The sequence below is a fragment of the Amblyomma maculatum genome, chromosome 3 (genome assembly GCF_055883805.1).
Source record: "Amblyomma maculatum isolate TAMU_Amacu chromosome 3, ASM5588380v1, whole genome shotgun sequence".
Taxonomy (NCBI): Eukaryota; Metazoa; Arthropoda; class Arachnida; order Ixodida; family Ixodidae; genus Amblyomma; species Amblyomma maculatum.
In genome coordinates, this window is record NC_139346.1 from 91195867 (window position 1) to 91216673 (window position 20807).

At 45.9% G+C, this 20807-nt stretch overlaps 1 long non-coding RNA gene across 1 annotated transcript; it reads right to left on the reverse strand.

Moving 5' to 3' along the window:
- Positions 1-11067: 11067 nt before the first annotated feature.
- On the reverse strand, positions 11068-15593 carry LOC146195273 (uncharacterized). Its single transcript, XR_014705992.1, has 3 exons — positions 15181-15593; positions 14886-14951; positions 11068-11167 (listed from the first exon to the last, which is right to left on the reverse strand). It is a non-coding gene; the product is annotated as an uncharacterized LOC146195273 (long non-coding RNA).
- Between the last annotated feature and the right edge of the window lie 5214 nt (positions 15594-20807).

Below are 20807 nucleotides of genomic sequence, written 5' to 3' on the forward strand. Positions count from 1 at the left end.
TTCATTTAAACGCTGCAAAACATGGAAACATAACACTATACCTAGCCACGAATAACTTCCCGAGGGCTGAGACACCGGCGTTAATGAAGTGATGGTCTGTATGCTGCTTATGTGTATTGGTACTACAGTAGACGTACGTGGTTCTTCTTTTATTGGTAGTGGGCAAAATCCCCTACGCTCTAAAAAAAAAAAAAAAAAAGAGGGGAGAAGAAAGCATTGGCATTTCCATCTCCGTCCATTTGACGGCAGCTGAAAGAAAGTTGCATAGTCGCCTTCCGTGCCAGACATCATGAAATCCCTCAGACTAACACACACACACACACACACACACACACACACACACACACAAACAAGCGTTGGCATTACACTGACTCAAGTAGCTTTATTAATTCTAATCAACGTATAAAACTACAACTATGTACATAAAACGGAGCCGTGCACATGCAGTGTTTCTGTCCGTGTTATGGCGCGCTCTTTTCACATCTCAAGGGACAAAGGAGTTCAGCGAATCTGGGGACATGTAGTACGGCTGGCCGTAATCAGAGGTGCGGATATTCGCAAACGAAGGAAGCTTCTCATTCTCTGCTGTCCTGCTGTCGAGGGAAGAGGCCCCGATGTTACTGACTGCGCTTTCCGATGATTGGTCGCCAGCATTCTGTTCCACTGTCATAGTCGGGTTATGGTTCTCTGACCCTGGGCCATCGTTAGGAATGGTACTACGGGCGTTACTGGAGAACCCTTCATTGTAGTCTACACGCACAGAAAGTTCACGGGGGTCATCAGTGGTGCCGTCAGTATTGAGATCAGAAGGCGCACAGAGTCCACTCGACTGTGGTTGCAAAGTCTTGCTCTGCCACGTCTGGTTCGGTGCGGTAGAGGATAGTTCTTGAGCAGCACGGTTCGTTTGCTCCACCGCCGTGGTCGGGTTGTGGTTCTCTGAACAGGGACTATATTTAGGTGAATGAGCCAACGCAGTAATAGAGAATACATCATCGTAAGTAACACTTTCCTGGCTATGGTTACAATCTCGACTGTCATACACGGAAGATTCGCCTATGTTGTTGACTAGATTTGCACGGTTAGTGTTGCTATCCGAAGACACACAATGTCCACTCGAGTGAGGTTGCAGCGTTTCGTTAACGCGGCTGTGACACACACTGTTCGGCATGAACGGGGCGAGTTCTTCAGCAGTAAGGCTCATTTTCTCTACCGCCGTGGTCTCATTGTTATTGTCTGTACCGGGACCCTCTTGAGGAGGAGGAATTTGGGCGGTGCTGGAGGATGCATCATTCCAGGCAACACTTCCTTGGTCTCGATCACAATATCCGCTGCGGTATAAGAAAGGTTTACCGTTGTTGATGACTGGATCATTCTGACCATCAACAGCGTCGTTTGTGATGACACTGGCAGACACATTAAATTCACTCCGTTGCCGCTGCAGCGCTTCGTTCATGCGGCTTTGCCATGTTTGATTTGGCACAGCAGAGGGAAACTCTTGGGCAGCAAGGCTTACTGCTTGCAGACAAGGTAAGCTGGGCCCCGCAGTGTCACTACTGGGCGACTGGGCAAGAGAATTGCACTTCTCTAAGTTCTTGGCATTTCTCGGTTTTCTCTGCGTACCCCTTTTGGCGGGCGGTGCGATGTGATCAGGAGTGCTCCCTGCTTGCAAATCGGGGGTGGATACTGTCGCAGAGAACGGAGAACTATACCAGGCTGCGAATGGCGAGCCCATAGTTTGATTTCTGTGCAAATTGACGAGGGAACTGTAATCCTGTTGGTGCTTAAAATTCGTCGGCTTTTTCTTGGCATATTTCTTTGCGGGAGGTGCGATGGTTTGGTCGGGAGCACTGACCACTTGCGGGCTCGGATAAGCAGATACGGCTGCTCCCTCAGTGTACTGCGGGTAACTGGGCCAACCTGCGACATTGGTTCCCAACTCTTGATCACACTTCAATTCTACAAAGGGAATGCACTTCGCTGGGGTCATAGCATTCTTCGCTTTTCTTTTCGTACCCTTCTTGGAGTGCGGCGCGGATGTTTGTTCAGGAGTCCTGCCCACTTGAAAAGTGGGGGGTGTGGATACTGTCGGAGCGCACTGATAGCGTGACAAGTTTACGACGGGTGATCCCACATATTGAGTGACGTGCAAATTGACCACAGAACCATAATTATCTACATTTTTAGCCTTCCTAGGCTTTATCTTAGCACCTTGCTTGATGGGAGTTGCGACGATTTGGTCAGGAGCACTCACCGCTTGCGGGCTTGGAGATGCAGATACGGCTGCTGCTTCGGTATACCGGTAGCCAAGCAAACTCTCGTTGGTTCTCACAGTTTGATCGCAGGGCAAACCTACAAGGGAACTGTACTTCTCTTGGCTCATGGCAGTCTTCGGTTTACTCTCGACGCTCCTCATAAAGGGCAGCACGAATGCTTGTTCAGGAGCCCTCCCCACTTGTAAACTGGGAGATGGGGATACTGTCGGAGCGCACTGATAACGTGGCAAGTTTACGACGGATGGTCCCACATTTTGATTGCCATGCAAATTGACAACAGAGTCATAATTATCTACCTTTTCAAACTTTATAGGCTTTCTCTTGGCACCTTTTTTGATCGGAGTTGAGAAGATTTGGTAAGGAGCACCCACCGCTTGCCGACTCGAAGATGCAGATACAACTGCTTCTTCAGTGTACCGGCAGCTGGGCCAACTCGCGGCACTGGTTCTCACAGTTTGATCACAGGGCAAACCTACAAGGGAACTGTACTTGTCTTGGGTCATGGCATTCCTCGGTTCACTCTCGGCAGCGAAGATTTGTTGAGAAGCGCTCACTGCTTGCGGGCTCGGGGATGAAGAAACGGATGCTGCTCCATTGTACCCGTAACCGCGCCAATTCACGACACTGGTTCTCACAGTTTGATCGGAGGGCAAACATACAAGAGAATTGTTCATTTCTTGGGTCATGGCATTCCTCGGTTTACTCTCGGCAGCAAAGATTTGTTGAGAAGCGCTCACTGCTTGCGGGCTCGGAGATGAAGAAACGGATGCTGCTCCAGTGTACCCGTAACCGCGCCAATTCACGACACTGGTTCTCACAGTTTGATCGGAGGGCAAACATACAAGGGAATTGTTCATTTCTTGGGTCATGGCATTCCTCGGTTTACTCTCGGCAGTGGAGATTTGGTGAGAAGTACTCACTGCTTGCGGGCTCGGGGATGAAGAAATGGCTGCTGTTCCAGTGTACTGGTAGCCGGGCCAGCTCGCGGCACTGTTGCCCGCAGTTTGATCGCAGGACAAACCTACAAGGGAACTGTACTCATCTTGGGTAATGGCGTTCTTCGATTTACTCTTGGCGCTCTTCTTAAAGGACGGCGCCAATGTTTGTTCAGGATCCCTCCCCACTTGTAAACTGGGGGATGTGGATACTGTCGGAGTGCACTGATAGCCTAGCCAGTTTACGACGGATGATCCCACATTTTGATTGCCTTGCAAATTGACAACAGAAGCATAATTATCTACGTTTTTAGACTTCCTAGGCTTTCTCTTGGTAACTTTCTTGACTGGAGTTGAGGAGATTTGGTAAGGAGCACTCACCGCTTGTAGGCTGGGGGATGTGGATGCAGCTGAACCGCGCTTATTGCGAGAACAGTACACGACGGTGGGACCCGCAGTTTGATTGCCGGGCGAATCGAGTAAGAAATTGTACTCCATTTGGTTAGCGGTCTTCGGTCTTCCCTTGACACATTTGTTGTTAGGCAGTGAGGACGTTTGCTCCGGAGCGCCGACCGCTTGCAGATTGTGGGTTGTGAATATGTCTGGTGAAGCATAATGATAGCTAGACCAATCCGGGATGGTAGATCCCATCACTTGATTAACGGGCGAATAAGCAAGGGAATTGTAATTTTCTTGATTCTTGCAGGGCGGTGCAAAGATGTCGCCAGCAGTAGTGACCGTTAGCAGTGTGGGAGATGCGGACTGTCCTGTCGCACTGTACTGACAGTGAGACCAGTTCACAACGGGATGGTTTCTGGGATGATTCGACGCAGTCGGCACAAACGTTTGCGGAGCACAGCTGACAGCCTGCTCTTCTTGTCTGGCTGACGGTGGCTGCGTCGGCACGAGGAACTGGCCTGGGACGCTCGCAGGAGTGGCTTCGCTCGGAGGGCAAGCTGCCGGACGGGAGTCAGTTCCGAGATTGAGCTGGAGGCTTGTGAACCGCTGCTGGCTTTCCGGATCCTTTACCAGCTCTTCTAAAAACGAAATCCACGACGAGACTTCGCGGTCCAAGGGCGACGACGAGGCCATGGCTCGTCAGGACGCCAAACGAGACGCACGCGCGTACCACTCGCACAGCAGGTGACAGCAAGACTGGTACTGTAGTAGGGATGCATCGCATGCGAGGAGGAAAGCAATTTTCGCGAGGCGAAGAAAGCGGAGTGTCTCCTTTTTCGCGCAAACGTGACGTGTTCACATCTTTATCAGCGTTCCTCCTCCCTTGCCACCTCACATGAGGAGAGGGGAAAGCAACATGAGCGGGTGGGGGAGAGAGCACTGACTGCATTGTCAATCGCTGGCGCTTGTACCAGGAGGCATATTCAGAGAACCCCTTCAATTGTCTTCCCTCTCTCATTCCCGGAACGGCGCGGCCAGGAGGGCCCGCACATGACCATGCTGGGTTTCAATAGAGAGATTTAGCTTACCGGAGACGTATTACGTCTCCCGGAGACGTACAGACGTAGACGTATCGGACGCCTACTGCGCGTGCGTGAAAATTGATGTAGACGTATTCGGCTGACACCGGGCAAAACACGTTTTAGCTGTACGTATCGCCCATACGTAAGACGTATCGCTAGACGTACATGCAGATGATGATGATGGCTATCCAATAAAAAAAAGATAGAAGTTATTTGTAATAAATACTTCAAATAATGTCACAAAAATGTCACATGCAGATCCCCCGAAGTCATCATGTTGACGTGCTAGCTGTGTTTCGAATAATTATTAATTTGAGCTCACTTTTAACCACTTTGCCACCTGCAGCAAGCCTGAACAATCCAAGCCTAGTTGCATTAAATCCGTTTGTTTTGGTGCTCGCATGGAGGAAGGAAACAACTGCTCGTGTTTGCTGGTGTTCGGTCGTGTGCTAGAATTTGCTCCTGCTATCGGTGCAACCTGCCCACGTTACGTTACATCATGCCGACAGCATCCTTCACCCTTCACGACAGGCAGCTTTTAAGCACCCTATCATGGGATGAAATTGAAGACATGCATAGATTTCAACGGGAGCGCGATATTCCAAAGCCTCGAAGGAACTTACGTGAGCGTGGTACCCTTCAACATCGGCGCCAACAACAACACAGTGTTCAACAGGATTTTTAGATTCTAGAAAGAGGATTTCGGAGAGCTGCAGTTAGCCCTCCTAATTCCAAATGAGGTCATCAGTGCGCAGCGTGTCAGAGTCTCTGGCTCCGAGGCACCTTGGCACAGCTCGACTTTTACTTCGGTCATCTACTCTACGATATGACAAGTGGCTTGATCTGCAAGCTCTTCAGCGATTCTCCGAGGTAAGTAGCGCATGGTGTGGTGGCAGTGGTGGCTTGACGGTTACAAGCCAAATTATTGATAGCAGTGCTTTCTGTGTCAAATAAATATGCCCGCTGAAACATGTAAAGCAAAGCTGACTGGCTGTGGCGTTTCAGTAGTCATCTTTGAATGCGAATTAGCGCTAATCCTGAGGTTCAGAGCTTATCAAAACAGTCTAACACTTGTGCGACCGCTTATAGCGCTTTCAAGCGGATTTAAAGCGATAAATTCCTTGTGAGAAGCGGGGCGGGATGTCGTATCATTCCGCGTGCACACTGCTACGCACTCTCGCGCTACTCATTGCACATCATCCCCATCAGCTTCCATGTGTGCATGAACGCTACCGAGCCTTCTACTCGATATAACTACGTCAAAACCCTACCATTTTGTAGTCGAAAGGCACCAGCGCTCATGCTCCTAGGGATGATGGAATGGGGCCAATGCTCTCTGGCGCGTAACCGCGTTGTGTCGTTTCTAGCAGGCGAGCAGTTTTGGCTACTGTAAAACATAATATACATTAACGATTGCAGTTGACTCGTGCCCAGTCACCGAACGTCTGCTGTAATCATTTTTTTTTTTTTACGTCAATTAACTTAGGCACACTTGTGCAAAGGCATATATATATACCCCTGCTCTCCAACTCGGTTGTAAAGCTTTGGAAAGGTGCTCTCTTGTCGACATCGAATTTAGTGAAACTGTTTAACGTCCCGAATGCAACCAGTGCTATGCTGCTTTTCGATCTTGCCTACTAGCACAGCATAAGGTCATCAACATAAACACTAGCATACTTACTAGTCAATATTTTTTTTTTATTAAATTAGGGAAGTCCACGGAAACACAAACTGAGAAATACGCAAAAGGTTGTTATCAGCACAAGTTATTTTTTAATTTGCTTCATGTGTTAGAAATACTCAACACAGAAATTTCATAAAATTTTATGCAATAATTTAAACAATGTAAGCAATTTTGGATTTGACCCTTATCGATATGAAAATCTATATTTGACCCTACTTTGACTGAATGAAATTTTTTTCAGAGTCATTTCTAGTCTCTTTGTGAAAATAATACCTGTAAATGATCGTACTGTGAATACAGCTGATGAAGAGTTGTAATATTCATTGTCACACAATCAGCAGCACTAATTTGCTCTAAAGTGAGCAAATAAATGCTTAGTGGGCTTCTGCTTCAAGCAAAGATGTGAGGCTATTTTCTATTGGTAGAAATTAGTTGGAATGTGTTTAATGAAGAGCTATTTTAATTCAGTGCACCATTGTATTGCCGGGGAATGGTAGATGCACATAGGATGCAAAGCGACAAGACAGCGGCAAATATTGTCGTTTCTTGCCAGTTTCGGCTATTTGCTTATGTTGCTAAATGCAGAAAGCCGCTGCCAACAGGCTAAACTAAATGTAGTCTTTTATAAGTTATTTTGCGAGCTTTATGCACAAACTGCTTCGTCTGCTGCAGGCCTATGTTCCCAGTGTTTTTATCTTCTGGCTTCAGATTTTCCTGTGATCTCTTCGTATCCTAGACAGTGATTAGGAAGTAGCTATGGAGAAGCAATAATTGAATTTACACTCGCAGTAGTCCACCCTATCATGCTAAAGCTGAGAAAGAAAGCTGTCAAGAATAAAATAGATTTGGCTCATTTCCATCTGCACATCAGTAGAATCTGGCTCATTTTTGATTTGGCACATGATTTCTGTGAAATTCCTGGTCTTTATTTACATCCTTACTGTCTCAAACCATTTGCAAAAGTGAGATGTATATATGATCTTTCAATTACAAAAAAAAAAAAAAAGAAGAAGAAGAAAATAACTAATGTAGTTTCTGAATTTCGCTTGCTTTGAAAAAAAAAATCAGGTGTCGATGATAGTGTTGAAAAAATCTGGGAGCACTGCGGAATCTACACTGCAGAAATGTGAAAATCTAAGCGTTGCTGGTGCACACGATGCATCACGTTTGCTCTCATCATTATGAATTAAATGCACCGTCATTATCATTGCTAATGTCATCACTGCTAATTCTAACTTCATTGTCATCGCTACTGTAGACAAGGAGAATTTTGATGTGTGTTTCACGATCCCGAGCGTTGCACAGTTGGCTAAAGCGCTCGGATGGGGATGCGAGGGATAGAGGTTCGGCTCTCAGCGGAAACAGGATTTCAATTTTTTCTGATAGCATCATCATGACGTCATTTGATTGACAGCTATAGAGTGACGAAACAAACGAATGCCGACAGTATGAGCCATTAAAGATTTTCACCTTAAAATTGATGGGCCTGTACGAGGTAACGCTAGTGAACTCTTCCAAAAACAATGCAATAAGTATTATGCTACGGCACAGTAAAGAAGGTGCACACTGAAAGATTATTTTCTCATGACCACTTTATAGGGACTCTATAAGCGATCGTTGCTTGCAGCCGCTTCAATTTTTCCTCCTCAGGCGGCGCATGCAAAGGAAGGCCCCCGTGCTCAACTGCTGGGGTTTCATCATGGCACAGCAAGGCAAATTTGTCGACCATCTGTGGCTCAGGAGGAGGACTTCTCTGGGCACAGGTGGAGCCTGTGCAGAAATATCAGGCACTAATGTGTACCAATGCCATAGTCTGCCAGTGGGCCATTTAAAGGCAGGCGTCACGATGCAGGTAAGCCTGTTCAGTCATGTCTTCATTGCAGTAACTAGCTGTAATATGTTTTTCATATTCAGGGGAGTGCATTTCCAAATTAAAGCCTAACATCTCTGCTGCGAAAATTCCACAAGTACTTTTATATTTTTTGAGTTGGTTTTTGGGAAAGGGTACTCAATGACCCACCTCATGAAAAACAGCTTTTCATCTGTAAAGAAACGTGGCACTTAAGTATGTGATGCAAGATTGTGTTAGCATGTGGCATTTTATAAATTTGTAGGAAAAAATTGTATCTAAAAACTTGCAACTGTAATTACATCTTATTATACAAAAAGAACAGAGGCACCTGTGTAGACCCACACTGGTTATATTTTTAATTCTTGCTATCTTTTAGGGATCCTCAAGGAGACGGTGCACTTTGAGAACCTGCAGAAGATCACCATGGGTCATAAATATGTGATCTATAGTGATGCAGCCTACCCCCGATGGCCTCTACTCTACAAGCTGTTTGGAGGTGCCGTACTGCAGCCTCATCATGTTGCCTTCAACAAGGCAATGAGCAGCGTTAGGAAAGCTGTAGAGGAAGGGTTTGGCAGCGTAGCACGGGATTTTGCTTTTATTGACTATTTCAAGAACCAAACTTTGAGATGGTAACAGGTAGGGCGCATGTATAAAGTTGCGCAATGAACTGCCGAACATCTTTGTACAGCTGTCATGTGTCTATGTACTTGGTCTTGTGTCTGCCTCAGTTAGTACCTTGTGCCTTTTCAGACATAAGTGTCGGCCTACGTCCTGCGGTCAAAAAATTTGGAACATTTTTTTTTTTTTTTTTAGGCTGCCTTTCTCAGTAAAATATAGACAAGCATGGCAAGCAGTGACCTTCATAGTTGAGGCATTTGTCAACAGTCGCAGAATTCATCTCTGTATTCCTTACAGCAATAATTGCAGCATGCAGTGGTGCATATCTTGTAAATAGGGTAAGTGCACTAGGAAACTTGGACATCAGAAACAAGTGGACAGGAGGCTTGCAGACTCACAACTGGATTTACTAAGTAAAGATGACACATATAAAGTGCACAAAACCGCATGCTCAACGCTATACCTTTGCTTGCTGTATATGTGTCCTCTTTCGGTTAGTAAAATACAGTTGTGAGCCTATGTACGTCCATGTCCACTTCTGTTTCTGTTGTTCGTGTTTTCTAGAACAGTTACTCCATTTCCAAGATGAGCATCACTGAATGCAACAATGCTGCCCAAAGATTTATGCTGTTCATTTGTTGACGCTGTTATGCCGAGATGCAGCTTTATGAATTTTCTTTTTATGCGAGATGCAGCAATATTTATTTCGATTGATTGCAGCAGTGCATGACTACTTTCTCGTTGTCTTCGTCTCACAGTGTTCAACATGACATGGTGTGTGCGTGGTGGCGTTTAGGGTGGCGTGTGATAGCGTTCGTGTTCAAATGCAGGGGTTTTTGCCTGAGTGTTGTGTGCAGCGATATGACAGCTTCGGTTTGCCATCTCGCTACTTGGCGAACTGAAAGGACGCGATGACTGGTTCGGCGTTGTCTCCCATGCTCCTTTGACTGCGTGACCGTCTACCGGTGAACACTTGACAGCTGCGCTCCGGACCAACGGCTTCACTTGTTCCCAACGCTAACTTCGAACTGTTAGTGGCACGAGATGCTTGTGACCGCAAATATGTACTAGACCACCAGTCTGAACGCTGTACTTGAGTTGTGCTGCGTGGGCCGTCTCTAGTGTTTCACCCGAACGGTTGTGTGTGCATTTGTGTATTGTCTAGATTAAGGAAAGGTGGCATCTGAGTTATAAAAGTGTCTGTATGTGTGAAGTGCCATCTGCTTTGGCGAACCGCCACAGCTTGTCTTTGTCAGGCTGTCTGACGGCTTCAGTGAGAACCTGTGCTACCAGATGCAAAAAGTGATGATGCCATTTTATGGTTTTTCACTTCATGCCGCTAATTCACAGCTCATATATTCATTGATCGCATGTGCTGCTAGAGTCATTATTGAGAGTTTTCTGTACACTACTGAGTTAATTGTACTCTCATTGAGCTGTCATGTTGTCATCATGCCCGAGATGCTTTGCATTGTAGCCCCATCCAGTAGTGCAGCCAGAGGTAGAGTTTTACCATAGTTGGCATCAACGAATGCCGCAGATGCCCTCTCCCTCTGTTTCCGCACTCTTTTTTTTTTTTTTCATAAACTAAAGTCGCCTTTGAATCTCCTAGATTTTAACCTTGCAAAACTGTGTCTAGTCAGGCCAAAGCTATCACGCATATCTTTCTTTTCTTTTTTTTTGCAGCTGTGGGTTTCGTGGACCCTGAAAATCACTTAGTGAGCCCTTATTTGAGAAACACTGACCTATGATATGCTTTTAGCAATTACCACTATGTGACGGGACATTTTGAATTTCTTTTGGTGAAGTGGTGACCACAGGCCACTAACAGTGTTTTCAACGTTGTAGCTGAGGCTCACCTGAGAGAGGTTGTGCACATATTTTTTTTTCGAGTCATTGCATATGTTTACAATTCTAACAATGCAAATATTTCTTAAAATATGCAATTTAAAATTAGTGTAATGCCCTTTGCAGACAATTTTGGACCTGTATTTGCGAAACTGTAGCCTTAGCTACTTATGCACCATAAAATGCAAGAACAGAAACACACCGACAGCATTTGTGTTGCAAAAATGTATTTGGGATTTATTTGGCAAAGTGAACATGGTCGAGAGAGTTTTGGAGAAAATAAACTGGTGCTATCTGCAATGTGATATAGTGCCAACATAAATAACTTTCATTCTTTCATCAGCGCAATCAGCATCTTGTCAACACTGATTGCCAAGATTTCACCAGCTGATCTTCACATGTCCATCTTCACACGGGGCAGTGTTCTTCACCATGTGCTGCATAAAAAATCCGTGTTGTATTCTTCTACCTTCCTGGAATGAAAAGGTGCAGTGTTCACAGAAATTACTGTAAAATTAAAGCTGTTATGAGAAAGCTGGAGGTTGTTTAATATTGCTCTCCAGCTAGTATTGCAGTGAATAACTACGCACATGATTATTCATGAAATGTCTGGGCATATGGCATACCCCTATATCATGGCACAGAAGTGCAGCAGTCTCCTCTTGTGAATGCACCTATCGGGGGTGGAATTGCCGCTCCATTTGCTCCATTCTGCTCCCAAACTGCTTTTCCTGCTCTATCCTGCTCCAAAATGCAATATTGCTCCAAAACTGCTCCAAACTGGCTGTTTTAATGTTCTACCATCAAATTTAGTGCAACACGCAAACAATGTCTTTGCACCAGTGGCAAAGATATAACGCATCTAGCACTGGGCTTAATACAAACGAAATTTTTGTAAGGGAAGGAAGCATTTGGCATAATAAATATTTGTTTGCAAGTAAATTTAATATGAGTCACTGGCGATTGGAGATAATTGCAAAAAAAATGCACTGTGCATGTGCCGTAGCACCTCCTCTCAGCCTTTTGAATCGCCGGTGAAGGGAGAAGCAAGAGCAGCAAGCGAAGCAGATAGGTGCAAACTACTGTGAGTCGTTCGGAAGGAAACTTGTCCGACTGGAAAAACCACATGAGTTATTCTAATGGTTGTGGTCTAAGAACAAGAAGGCACTTATCGAGCCTCTTTTTCAGTAACAAGCTTGTCGGGCCTACGGCAGACAAAATCATACTTGAATCGTTATGGGTTGGTACTCCAAAGATGTCACTCACTAGGAAGCGTCTCAAGAGTGTTGGAAAGCCATACAGGGCCTATTGCCAAGATTTAAAAAATGAGCCCCAGCATTGCTCAATCAAAGAATGATAAAACTATTGGAAGGAGGTAGTGAAGTAAAAATGCTGAAGAATGAAAAGGCTACCCTTCAGTGCCATCTACATTTCCTGAAGGCACTACTGACCACTGCTGAGGAATTTATCAGCACAGGCATAGGATCAAAAAGGGATATGCACAAGATAGAGAGCAGAAATGGCATGTCCATTAATCTGAGCTCCAAATTAGTGGCATTGCTTGAGTGCATTGAAGTGGTAAACTCGACATTTGAATCTGTCAAGTCAGAATAGGCAACTGCGTTAGGTCACAAGGTCACACTAGGTGTTCAGTTATAAAGCACACCAGCAAGCATTTTGTTTGCTGCTAGTCTGTTCCAAGTTGTTGGCCGTTGTCTTGTCAGAAATGAGTGCGAAGTTGGACAGGCATTGAACTTGCATAAAAAGGAAGAGCTCATCTTTTTCTGTCAAAGAAAAAAACAATTACTACAATTATCAGAGGCATTTGACCTTAGGAACCTGCTCCAAAACATAATTCAAATGCTCCAAAACTCTTGTCTCGCTGCTCCCAAAGCTGCTTCAAAATGCTTGAGCCTGCTTCCACCCCTGACCTATGTATCAGACCCATTGATGACTGTCTTTAGTGGTAATGGCACATACCCACGGCGGGGAATAGGCCATGGTATATAGCAAGTACAAAAGGTTCATGGACAAGCAATTGAATATTTTGATAATTACGAATCTTAAACTAGAATTTCATGAAAAAAAAGAAAGGAAAAGAAAAGGCAGTGAATTCTCATTGTAGCAATCTACCTGGTGTGATTATATAGTTGTGAACAGAATTGCACACAGGTTGTAGGGTATAACCCTTGGCACTTGCCCCGAAGGAGAGGAGAATAAACACAAATAGCATGCCTGAGTAATCACCATTTGAACGATCTAACAGTCACTAACAGTGTTTCACAAGGAAGCCTGCTTTGGCCACTGTTGTTGAAAGTTTTCATCAAAGACATTGCCCACATCGACATATCCATTAAATTTGTCGTACATATATAGGGTGGATCTGGTACATATGATATGGGCGTGTCCAGAAATCTAAAATATAAATCGAGTGACAAAAAATTATTTTTGGAAACTACTGTCGAGCTCACGCCCTGAAACTCTGCTAGGTCTAATCCGACTAGCTGACGTCGCCCATGTCCAAGGACTCCAGGCCGTCATCTTTGAGGATAAGTTGACACCTATCTTGCGCCTGTTGGATATTTATTAGTTTTGCCACCACCACATGCAGATGACTGTTCTATTATGACCGGCACAGATGCAGACACGTTGACAAAGCAAAGCAAAGCCTTCCTGTTAACATTATTGTTGTGGCTTCAATCAAACAAACTTAATATAAATTGTTCAAAGACAACGCTAATTATTTTTCCAGAAAGAAATTTTCCTTTTAATCGTGCTGTCAGCAATGAGAGTTGGAACATTACAATTGTAGGCTCGCAGAGAATACTAAGTGTCACGTTCAATAGCAATCTATACTAGGACTTGCCTGTTGCTGGCATATGCAAAAGATTTTCCATGGTATTTGATGTTATTTTATGTCAGTGAACGCTCCTTCTGATGCACATTGAAAACAAATTGAATCATTTTTTCACATCAACCAATGCATTAAGACCACAGTGGAGGGTGGAGTAAACAATAATATAATTTTGCCATCCTTTTCTTGAGGATAAATAAAATTCACCAAATAGGTAATTGCGGTAGAAATGTCTCTATAAAATATTACTTCTGAGCTTTTGCGTTGATTATGCACATTATGCTCTTAGGTCATGGTGCAATGACCTAAGAGCTGGAAATGCATCACGCGTCCAGGCAAACATCACACAAAAGTGTGAAGCCGCAAAAAGAAAAAGCATGTGGGAACTTCCCATGCTTTGCCCGATGATGAATACATTCTGGAGAGGGATGCCTGAGGGCACACTGCACAGGAAGATACGGTGGCTGTTTGGGAGAAGGGACATGGCCATAAAACCATTACACTGATCCATTAGGAGTTGAGTTCTACAGATGCTGTTTTGATCCGCTGTATGTGACATCAGACATGCCCTGTGTTTTTCTGGCAGACAGACTCCTTGTTCGACTATTGCAACGCTATCGAAGTGAAAATGGAAGTTTCTATGTCTCCTCGCCTGTTCCCAAGGTATGACTGCAGGAACATTGCTTACCAATACTGTTTGATTGACTGGCTGATTAACCCAGAGAGATGTGCCATGTTTTATTGGCCAAAGTTCTGTGAGAGGGCTGGATTGATTGTTTAAAGGCTTCTTGTGGAGTAAAAAAATACCGGCCCTGGGCAAGAGGCTCAATAGTCTATCATTGCTATGAACTTGCTTTTGACCTTTTGCTGTTAAGACCTTTGAAGTATGTACATAAGTCTGCAGAAGTGCAATCAAATTTCATTGTTTTTGTTCTCTCATCTTCGAAACGTCATTCTTCTCTCAAACCGAAGACTCAGTCATGCCACCAAATGGAGTGTAGGTTCAAAACAGTGAGACAAGCATAACAATACACAAAGCATTGCGATGGTCTCGTGAGTGTGCACCATGAACATGAAAATTTGTGAATAATTTGTTTTCCTACTCGTTTATTTCATTTATCGCTGCTTTCATAGACCATTGCATTTTGTATAATGCACTGTTGCTGCTGCTGGTCCGTGCATAGATTTGGCATGAATGCAAAAGCTAACAACTAGGTTCTAGTGCAGTTTTACTAAGCAGTCTTGAGTTTTAAACTATAGTAAGTTGCTAAGGCATTGAGATAAATAAAACTTTTTACAAATTGGTGCTGCTCAAAATAACATAAATATGTCCTCACCCCTCAGGGGCACTGACTGCAGGCTTGGTGTTGACGGCAGCGGCTCCACACTGTGCAGACTTGTGGCTGTGCCATGGAAGCAAACAAATGAAAGAAATAATTATTTCTGCAGCCATGAGATCTTGGGCTGTTTTCCGGTGCATAACAACATGCACGAGCTTACTTTAGCACTCTGGCTAGACCTTGTACACAGCAGTAAGAGAATCAAGACTGAACATTGCAGTGCTTTGTAAATAGCTGTAACATGTTCAACAAGAACATTGAAGAAAGTAATATAAGAAGTGTTGTCGCTTACTATTCCGGGAGTTGTCATGATTGCTTTCATCATCATGAGTCTCTCTGGGCACCATGTCATTCAGGCACTTGCAGGCTCATTTTCATCTGAAAGGGAATAACCATATGAGACACAGATGATTGGTAATTAACTTGCCAACATAATACAGGATCTAATTGTGCAGCTGAAAGTTGCGCCAGGACACTAGAAAAGTGCCACGACGCAGACACTGTTGCCTTCATTCAATGCAATGGTCCTTAACAAGGATCCTTTTTTAAGTTTCAGGTGTTTTTATAACACAATGAGCAAACCAGTTCAGCCTCTGCGACTTGTAAATGCTAATAGGACTTCCAGTGCCTGAATGTTTTGTCCAACAGCATAAAATATTGGCGCACTTCATTTCACGTGCTGACACAGGGACACAAGTTCATAAGCTTGGGGAAAAATAAAATAAAATAAATGACCTCTTGCAATATTTGGCTTTGGCACTGCATTCAGCATGTGCTGTTAGCTAATGGTGCCAGACAATTGTCTGAGAAGATAAAGTAAATCATCTTGCAAACAATTTTCATTTATTGTGGCTCCTGGTGGCTGTGCACATTTACATGCACATGTAAACAAAAGCAGCTACACGACGTGTATTATATTATGCAACTCGAGCCATGCTTAGCAAAAATGCTGAAATATCATGTATCTAATTCGCACAACGTAAGTGGCTTTTTACTTTGCGCTGCTATTCCCCAGCAATCGACTAGGCGGTGTTCAGACGGGCGGGCCGTATGTATCGTGGGAAAGCATCATCCACCACCACTCCTACTTTGAGCGCACGCGATCGGCAGGCGCAGAGTCACTGCCATTCCGAGCTACTCGAAAGTGCCGTTTTCGTCACATATGATAACTAATTGTTCCGCTCGGACAGTCCGCTGTCCAGTCCGATCGTCTGAACAAAGAAGGTAGTGAGTAGTGACTTACCAGAATCATTTTTTTTTTTTTTTTCTGACGCTAGATGGCTTGCAAAGGCCTTTGCGAACGCCTTCATTGCGCAGCGGAGCGAGCGCTCGTTCGCCGTCGGCGGATCCCTAGAAATCGTTGCAACTTCTTTCGACGGCGCCTTCTCCCTGCGCTGTACTGTGTATGTACAGGATGGTGGCGATCTCGAGCTACTTGCTGGTCGTCCGCCGCACTGAAACGCTTGCGCATGATGTCTTCTTGGCACGGCCGGGGCAAGGATATTACAGCATTTGATGACGCCAATGTGAAAACGGGAGAACTATGTGGCCCGTTGCGCACAGCAGCACTCTACAAGCACTCGTAGCACCATCCCATCGGCGCTTGGCTTAGCTTGGCGGCTTGGCTCCATGGCTGCTGAAATCTCGTGAGATCTCGCGAGATTACGGCAAGCTGGACGTCACGCGGCATACGTCTCCGGAGTACGTCTCCAGCGCCTGTACGTATCGGCAGTTTTCACGCATGCGCAGTAGGCGTCCGATACGTCTACGTCTGTACGTCTCCGTGAGACGTAATACGTCTCCGGTAAGCTAAATCTCTCTAATATTTATCCAACGAGTTTGCGCCGTAAGCCAAATGCCGTATTTCGCTTCTAGACGAATGAAGCGGTGCACGCTAAAAGTTACCAATTGTTCTGAAAACGAGCACTGCGGAAAGCGGTAGTTAGAGCTTGTTAAAACAATCTCCGCCGACTAAGCATCATGCGACGCAAGCCACTATTTCAATGCACTGTTTTGTAGCTGGACACAGACTGGCATAATCTAGATAAAAATGTTGTCATAGCGGAGCTTGTGCACTGTTGTCACGTTTGGATAACGTTCGCTATTTACCACTTCCATGACTGAGTCATGGAAGTGTGCGTGTTTCGTCACGTACGCTCAATACTTGTAATTAGTGTCTATATTGATTTTTTTTTCTCGTGCAAAAGAAAACCGCGCAGGCGATGGAGCGATTATGCAGGTTAAAAGTTTTCCCCATAATGGTTGTGCCGAATACACCAATTTGCAGCTTAGGCAGCAGCGAACAAGCATGGCGACAGGAACATATACGACCAAATAACGCACAAAGTGTAAACAGAAAAACGCGCAGCGTGAACCGGCATCGTCATTTAATAGCGGCCTGTATAAAGTAGTGCCGATCGGCCGCTACGTGTTTTCGCTGCGACATCAGAATGTGTGTCCACACTCATCGTAAGCTCTCTTGACGTTATATCCTGTCAGACATCGGGCGGGAACACACGTGCGAAAAGCGAGTGCGATCCGCTCCGGCTAATCGGCGCTCGCCGCTTGCGTCCAGCCGGGCCGATGTCACCGGCAGTCCGCATGCGGTAAACGCACCGGCGGACTGCAACAGCCAATGCGAGTGCGCAGAGCGCTAATGTCAAGATGACGTAGGAGGGCAGTGCGGTGGTATTCCTGCAACGGGGACAAGCAGATAAAACAAAGGGAAATGAGGGTGCTCGTTATAATACATGAAGGAAAGAAGCCAACAGTCGGCGAGGCCAAGGAAAGAATTGGGGATTGTACTTCATATATATTTTTTTAATTTTAACTTCGGTAATCACATAAATTAGTAATATAATCTGTTTAGGGGAAAGATAAATAAACACAAAGTAGAAGGAAAAACAACGTGTTGATGGTAGGAACCGAACTCACGACCTCCGAATATCGCGTCCGGTGCTCTTCCAACTGAGCTACATCGGCCGCTGTCCCCCCTGCTCCTTTCTTGGGTATTAATGTTTTCTGTATACGAACCTTGAGAGCGTTCACCAGCGCTACCCTCAACCATAGCGGCGTGCGTGGAACGTCCTGTGTTACCGCCAGCGTCACGTAGAACGCGATCAAGAGCGAGGGCGGAAGCTGTGCTACAACCCCCTTACGCTACCTATGGCTTCAAGACTGCCAGAACCGAGACCCCCGTAAGCTACAAGCCGATAAATGAAGGGGAAATGAGGGTGCTCGTTATAATACATGAAGGAAAGAAGCCAACAGTCGGCGAGGACAAGGAAAGCATTGGGGATTGTACTTATCTTTTTTTTTTTTTTAACTTCGGTAATCCCATAAACTAGTAATATCTGTTTAGGGGAGAGATAAATAAGCTCAAAGTAGAAGGGAAAAAAAGGGTGCCGATGGTGGGAACCGAACTCACGACCTCCAAATATCGAGTCCGGTGCTCTAACTGAGCTACATCGCCCCCCCCCCCCCCCACCCGCCCCCCTGCTACTTTCTCTTATCGAGGCAAATATAGAAATAATTATACGTAATTATGGCTCAGGACCAGCTTTGTTTTATTTTTTAGAAGGCATTTACGTAGAGATACGCGGGGTGCGATTTGTTTATTAAGTACGCATAATAGGGAACCAAAGCTGGAGTTTGCTCCGCGACGCCAGCGCTCGGTTTCTAGCGGAGCGGAGAGGAACTACAAAGCCTACGCCACGGCCAGTCTCGATGGAGAGAGCGCTTCCTTCGCGCTCTCTCCCTCGAGACCATCCGTGCCTACGCCATGGCCGGGCTAAAGGGGAGTGAGGCGCGCGCTCTTTCTGCCCCAAACAACCAGCGGAATACGCGCAACCTATCTTGGTCGACCAGTCGAAATCGAAATCGTCGTCCCGGAGCAAGAAAACGTGCTCCGTAGCGACCAGTGGAAATCGCCATAAGACGCGCGCCTCTCTCCCCTTTAGCCCGGCCATGCCTACGCGCATCCGCGCCCGCGCCCCGCCGGGGTGGTGCAGTGGTAAGACGCCCGACTACTGTGCTGGAGTACCCGGGTTCGAACCCGACCTCGGCGGCTGCGTTTCGATGGAGGCGAAACGAAGAGGCGTCGTGTGCTGTGCGATGTCGGCGCACGTTAAAGATCCCCAGGTGGTCGAAATTACTCCGTAGCCCTCTACTACGGCTCCTCTTTCTCTCTTTCCACTTTCACTCCCACCTTCCTCCCTTCCCTTACGGCGCGGTTGCGGTGTCCACAGAAAACAAGTGAGACAGTTACTGCGCCTTTCCCTTCCTAAAAAAAAAAAAAAAATTCGCGCCCGCGCTGCGCACGACTGCCTGCAGAATCTGCGCAGCCCCTCGCTCGGGAGCGCGTGCCACGGACAGCCGCACGTGCACGCGGAACGGGAGAAGGAAAGTGAGGACAAGGGGGGATGGTCGCGCGTCTGTGCGCACGAAGCCGGCGCTCTTTGCCAGCGGGATTTCTTATTTTTGCTTTTTTCTGTGCCCTGGCTGACATAGAGGCTGGCTGGAGGCATGTTTTTTTATCGGTGCTTTCGAAAGCGAGAAATTATGATTAATTAATCGCCGCAGAGATTGCTTTCAAAGAGCGCTTGTTGGAAGGCTCAGACACAAAAAAAAAAAAAAAAATATGACCGCGAATTCGCTACTTGAAGGCGAGAAGTAAGCGACAGGTAGTTTGAAAGGCCTTGAGGCGGCATCTCTTGATGTATCTGTCCATGTTGTTGAGAGAATGGACCAGCCTTCTCGTGGAGAATAACCGATGCGCTTGTACACAGCATCGCGTGCGCCGGGCGCTGATTGGGGAGCTTCTTTTCCCTTTGTGACTGCTCACTTGAAAGGGGTCTATTGGAAACAGACGTTTTAGGCGATGCTACCGGCGCCGTGGTGCCTGTTTTCGGAGCGATTAGGACGCGTTCCCTACAAATGCACAAAGCATGTCGCCTTGCATAGTTCCTGCCGACAGTGGCCAGGGGAAGTTCGCTGCTGCGGCGCTGGCATCCGAAATCAATTACCTATCTACCTTTACCGATGAGGGGTTTCTTAATGACCTAGGTCACTGACGAGAAGCCGAGGCATGCCATTTTTGCGGCAGTTTCCTCTCCACAAGACGAAGAGCGAGGAAATGCCTGCCGACTTTCCACGCAGGCGGGGACATCTCTCCACGGAAACCTTTGTCTTCTTAATTCCACAGCTACGCTGTGCAATTCCTAATTCAGTTATCTCATCTAGCGAATGCGGAGTTTTGAGCTCCCGAAGCAAGATCGCGTATGAGGATAGAACGATTGACGTATGTGTTTTTCCTTTATAAGCGCCAAGTGATCGCATTAATGACGAATATCTGTTTCTTGAGGCCGACTCGGTTCCGCGATGGCTGCTACGGCCCCGCCAGTTATAAACAGAGGTGCAAGATAGAGAAAAAAAAAATCACCGACAATAACCCTGTTATCGTTTCCACACAAGCTTTTGCGAAAAAAAAGCGAGCCGTCATTTTTTTTCTTATTCTAGATCTTCCCCCCCCCCCCCCCTTTTTTTTTTTTTTTTTGTTCTGTCCTCTTTGTTGGAGCGCGACGGCGGCCAAAACGCGGCCGGAGGAGGAGAGAAATAACCGATCGCGCGCCGCAAATACATCCTGGAAAGCAGCGCGAAGCAGACGACAACATGCTTTTCCATGCGGCGGAGAACAGACGACGCGGCCGCGCTGCGCGGAGGTTTTGACGGGGTCTCCATGGAGGGCGCTGACGATGGATGGATGGATGGAATATAGAAGCATTCCTTTTTAAACGGGCTGGTAGCAGTTGCTATCATGCTCATTTCCCCCCTATATCTTAGTTATTGTTTTAGATTGGTTAACTATACCATCATTCTATTTATTGAATTTTTGTTTCTAAGTTACTAACATTATGTCAC